Source organism: Coregonus lavaretus (assembly GCF_964263955.1).
Source record: "Coregonus lavaretus genome assembly, chromosome: 27".
NCBI lineage: Eukaryota > Metazoa > Chordata > Actinopteri > Salmoniformes > Salmonidae > Coregonus > Coregonus lavaretus.
In genome coordinates, this window is record NC_140014.1 from 28,975,176 (window position 1) to 28,981,149 (window position 5,974).

The 5,974-nt window shown below is 45.7% G+C and overlaps 1 pseudogene across 1 annotated transcript; it reads right to left on the reverse strand.

Moving 5' to 3' along the window:
- Positions 1-66: 66 nt before the first annotated feature.
- On the reverse strand, positions 67-4,857 carry LOC311102577 (psychosine receptor-like; annotated as a pseudogene). Its single transcript has 2 exons — positions 4,028-4,857; positions 67-187 (listed from the first exon to the last, which is right to left on the reverse strand). The product of its transcript is annotated as a psychosine receptor-like (transcript).
- Between the last annotated feature and the right edge of the window lie 1,117 nt (positions 4,858-5,974).

Sequence of the window (5,974 nt, forward strand, 5' to 3'; positions counted from 1 at the left end):
GCCTCTTCCAGGTCAGTATGGAGGCACTGCTTCCAATGTTCTGGTTTGAGGATAAGCATCACTACACTACACCTCCACATGAGCGTTCACCTCTCTCTTCCCCTGGAGGTAGTATACTACCTGTGTGACATTGGCCTCGCCCAGTCTGGTGATGAAACAGTAGAGGAGGGGGTCAGCCAGTCTAGGGCTGATTTCAAGCCATACTGGCTTCCTGTTAAGGCTAGGGCTGATTTCAAGGTTTTACTGCTAACCTACAAAGGACTTGTTCCTACCTATCTCTCCGATTTGGTCCTGCCGTACATACCTACAAGTACACTACGGTCACAAGACGCAGGCCTCCTTTTTGTCCCTAGAAATTTTAAGCAAACAACTGGAGGCGGGATCTTTCTCCTGTAGAGCTCCAATTTTATGGAGTTGTCTGCTTATCCACGTGAGAGATGCAGACTCGGTCTCGACCTTTACGTTTTTATGAAGAATCATCTTTTCAGTAGGTCCTATGATTGAGTGTAGACTGGCCCAGGGGTGCGAAGGTGAACGGCAAGGCACTGGCGTGATGAACCGTCCTTCCTGTCTCTGCCTGGCCGGCTCCCCTCTCTCCCCTGGGATTCTCTGTCCCTATCACGGGGGCTGAGTCACTGGCTTACTAGTGCTCTTCCATGCCGTACCTAGAAGGGGTGCGTCACATCGTGCCAGGCTTTTTTCGCCATACTCTACTTGAGAGGGTTGAGTCACTGACAGGATCTTCCTGTCCGGTCTTGCACCTCCTCGGGCTCGTGCGGTGGAGGAGATCTTCGTGGGCTATACTCATCCTTATATGATCCCTCTAATTTCTTGCTTGCTCGCCTCTCTCCCATGCCTCAGGACTACCTGGCCTGATGACTCCTGGCTGTCCCCAGTCCACCTGGTCGTGCTGCTGATTCAGTTTCTGGCTGTTTTGCCTGTGGCTATTGAACCCTGACCTGTTCACCAGACGTGCTACCTTGTCCTGGACCTGCTGTTTTCGAACCTATCCCCCCCCCCCCCCCCCCCCCCCCTCTCTCTCCTCTCTCTCACTCTCACTCTCTCTCTCCTCTCTTCTCTCTCTCTCATCTCTCTCTCTCTCTCTCTCTCTCTCTCTCTCTCTCTCTCTCTCTCTCTCTCTCTCTCTCTCCTCTCCTCTCTCTCTCTCATCTCTCTCTCTCTCTCTCTCTCTCTCTCTCTCTCTCTCTCTCTCTCTCTCTCTCTCTCCTCTCTCTCTCTCTCAATTCAATTTCAATTTAAGGGCTTTATTGGCATGGGAAACGTATGTTAACATTGCCAAAGCAAGTGAAGTAGATAGTAAACAAAAGTGAAATAAACAATAAATATTAACAGTAAACATTACACTCAGAAGTTTCAAAAGAATAAAGACATTTCAAATGTCATATTATGTATATATACAGTGTTGTAACAATGTGCAAATAGTTAAAGTACAAATGGGAAAATAAATAAACATAAATATGGGTTGTATTTACAATGGTGTTTGTTCTTCACTGGTTGCCCTTTTCTTGTGGCAACAGGTCACAAATCTTGCAGCTGTGATGGCACACTGTGGTTTTTCACCCAGTAGATAAGGGAGTTTATCAAAATTGGGTTTGTTTTCGAATTCTTTGTGGATCGCTGTAATCTGAGGGAAATATGTGTCTCTAATATGGTCATACATTTGGCAGGAGGTTAGGAAGTGCAGCTCAGTTTCCACCTCATTTTGTGGGCAGTGTGCACATAGCCTGTCTTCTCTTGAGAGCCAGGTCTGCCTACGGCGGCCTTTCTCAATAGCAAGGCTATGCTCACTGAGTCTGTACATAGTCAAAGCTTTCCTTAAGTTTGGGTCAGTCACAGTGGTCAGGTATTCTGCCACTGTGTACTCTCTGTTTAGGGCCAAATAGCATTCTAGTTTGCTCTGTTTTTTTGTTTGTTCTTTCCAATGTGTCAAGTAATTCTCTTTTTGTTTTCTCATGATTTGGTTGGGTCTAATTGTGTTGTTGTTGTTGTTGTCCTGGGGCTGTGTGGGGTCTGTTTGTGTTTGTGAACAGAGGCCCAGGACAAGCTTACTTAGGGGACTCTTCTCCAAGTTCATCTCTCTGTAGGTGATGGCTTTGTTATGGAAGGTTTGGGAATCGCTTCCTTTTAAGTGGTTATAGAATTTAACGGCTCTTTTCTGGATTTTGATAATTAGCGGGTATTGGCCTAATTCTGCTCTGCATGCATTATTTGGTGTTTTACGTTGTACACGGAGGATGTTTTTGCAGAATTCTGCATGCAGAGTCTCAATTTGGTGTTTGTCCCATTTTGTGAATTCTTGGTTGGTGAGCGGACCCCAGACCTCAGAACCATAAAGGGCAATGGTTTCTATAACTGATTCAAGTATTTTTAGCCAGATCCTAATTGGTATGTCAAATTGTATGTTCCTTTTGATGGCATAGAAGGCCCTTCTTGCCTTGTCTCTCAGATCGTTCACAGCTTTGTGGAAGTTACCTGTGGCGCTGATGTTTAGGCCGAGGTATGTATAGTTTTTTGTGTGCTCTAGGGCAACGGTGTCTAGATGGAATTTGTATTTGTGGTCCTGGCAACTGGACCTTTTTTGTAACACCATTATTTTTGTCTTACTGAGATTTACTGTCAGGGCCCAGGTCTGACAGAATCTGTGCAGAAGATCTAGGTGCTGCTGTAGGCCCTCCTTGGTTGGTGACAGAAGCACCAGATCATCAGCAAACAGAAGACATTTGACTTCAGATTCTAGTAGGGTGAGGCCGGGTGCTGCAGACTGTTCTAGTGCCCTCGCCAATTCGTTGATATATATGTTGAAGAGGGTGGGGCTTAAACTGCATCCCTGTCTCACCCCACGGCCCTGTGGAAAGAAATGTGTGTGTTTTTTGCCAATTTTAACCGCACACTTGTTGTTTGTGTACATGGATTTTATAATGTCGTATGTTTTTCCCCCAACCCCACTTTCCATCAATTTGTATAGCAGACCCTCATGCCAAATTGAGTCAAAAGCTTTTTTGAAATCAACAAAGCATGAGAAGACTTTGCCTTTGTTTTGGTTTGTTTGTTTGTCAATTAGGGTGTGCAGGGTGAATACGTGGTCTGTCGTACGGTAATTTGGTAAAAAGCCAATTTGACATTTGCTCAGTACATTGTTTTCACTGAGGAAATGAACTAGTCTGCTGTTAATGATAATGCAGAGGATTTTCCCAAGGTTGCTGTTGACGCATATCCCACGGTAGTTATTGGGGTCAAATTTGTCTCCACTTTTGTGGATTGGGGTGATCAGTCCTTGGTTCCAAATATTGGGGAAGATGCCAGAGCTAAGGATGATGTTAAAGAGTTTAAGTATAGCTAATTGAAATTTGTGGTCTGTATATTTTATCATTTCATTGAGGATACCATCAACACCACAGGACTTTTTGGGTTGGAGGGTTTGTATTTTGTCCTGTAGTTCATTCAATGTAATTGGAGAATCCAGTGGGTTCTGGTAGTCTTTAATAGTTGATTCTAAGATTTGCATTTGATGATGTATATTTTTTTGCTGTTTGTTCTCTGTTATAGGGCCAAAAAGATTGGAGAAGTGGTTTACCCATACATCGCCATTTTGGATAGATAGCTCTTCGTGTTGTCTCTCTCTCTCTCTCTCTACCGCGCCTGCTGTCTCGACCTCTGAAAGCCAACTGACAATTACTCCTGAGGTGCTGACCTGCTGTTCGTCTATGAACGTTTGAACATCTTGAAGAATGATCTGGCCTTAATGGCCATGTACTCTTATAATCTCCACCCAGCACAGCCAGAAGAGGACTGGCCACCTCAGAGCCTGATTCCTCTCTAGGTTTCTTCCTAGGTTCCTGCCTTTCTAGGGAGATTTTCCTAGCCACCATGCTTCTACATCTGTGTTGCTTGCTGTTTGGGGTTTTAGGCTGAGTTTCTGTATAAGCACTATGTGATATCTGCTGATGTAAAATAGGTTTTATAAATACATTTGATTTCATTTGAGTGCTGACATCGCCATGCTGACCTTATAGGGCAGGAAGAGCCAGGAGGGCTCCCACAGTTCTCCAGCAGCCCCCACAAGAGCATCATAACGTGGATGGGTCCGAATCAGAGCCCCAGGGTGAGCAGCACCACCGCCAGGAGTCTGGACACTCATCTCCTCTCCTGCTCCTCCGTGGCCTGGTTAGAGCAGACCGCCACACAGATCCTCCGGTAGCAGAACGACACCAGCAGGAAAGGAAGCAGGAAACCCAGGACGAAGCGAGCCACGTTGACCTGCGCCAGCCTGCCCCTCAAGGGGAACACGTCTAAACACATGGCCCTCTGCTCCTCCGAGTTGTACGAGTCAATCCAGATGATGGTGGCGGCGTTGAAGGAGACCACCAGCACCCAGATAGCCACGCTGATCACCACGGCAGTGTCGAGCCTCCTCAGGATGGGGTACTTTAACGGGTGGACCACAGCCAGGTAACGGTTCAGGGCAATACAGCAAAGCAGCCCATCGCTGGTGTAGAAGTTAGTGAAGAGGAGGATTACAGAGAGAATACACACTGCATCCCCGTGAAACCAGACACCATGCCACATAAAGTTCACCCACAGAGACAGGCCCACAGTGAATAGGAGGCCAGACAGGGCCAGGTTAAACAGATAGATGCCCAGGGCGTTCCTCTTTCTGATGTTCTGCCAGGACACATAGAGGAAGAAGGAGTTGGAGGGAATCCCGCTGATAATGATGATGAGGTACATAAAGAGAAAGGGCCACCTCTCCTCGGGGTAGTCAGCCGGATTACACAGTTTGTCTGGGTCATATGTGGTGCTCAGGCTGAAATTCTCCATCCCAACTGTGGAATTCATGGCCCCTCACCTTTCAGGAAACAAAACAATACAAAACAACATGACTCTATTTCTGAAGTGTAGCAAATACAATTTCAGACTGCATAATTTAAACATGAAACAGTACCATATGTCCATATAGAAAAATGCAAAAAGCAGTATTCACAGTTGACCGTGTACAGGAGAGCATTCGATAGGCCTTTAGTTATTGATTAAAGTTATACTATTTACTAGTTTGTTTCTCCCAAATGATAACCCTACAGACAGACACGGTACACACATGTAATGTCATTCAGAGGCTTGGTCAACAAGCTCAGAGAAACAGGAAGAAAGAAAGCACTGCTTCGAGAGACCTTTACTTTACTACCATATATACTGAACAAAAATATAAATGCAACATGCAACAATTTCAAAGATTTGACTGAGTTACAGTTCATGTAAGTAAGTCAATTGACATACATTTATTAGGCCCTAATGTATGGATTTCACATGACTGGGAATACAGATATGTATATGTTGGTCACAGATACCTTAAAAAAATGGTAGGGGAATGGATCAGAAAACCAGTCAGTATCTGGTGTGACCACCATCATGCAGCGCGAAACATCTCCTTCGCATAGAGTTGATCAGGCTGTTGATTGTGGTCTGTGGAATGTTGTCCCAATCCACTTCAATGGCTGTGCGAAGTTGCTGGATATAGGCAGGAAGTGGAACGTGCTGTCGTACACGCCGATCCAGAGCATCACAAACATGCTCAATGGGTGACATGTCTGGTGAGTATGCAGGCCATGGAAGAACTGGGACATTTTAAACTTCCAGGAATTTTGTACAGATCCTTGCGACATGGGGCTGTGCATTTTCATGCTGAAACATGAGGTGATGACGGCGTATGAATGGCACGACAATGGGCCTCAGGATCTCATCACGGTATCTCTGTGCATTCAAATTGCCATCGATAAAATGCAATTGTGTTCGTTGTCCATAGCTTCTGCCTGCCCATACCATAACCCCACCGCCACCATTTGGCACTCTGTTCACAATGTTGATATCAGCAAACCGCTCGCCCACACAATGCCATACACGTGGTCTGTGGTTGTGAGGCCGGTTGGACGCACTGCCAAATTCTCTAAAATGACGT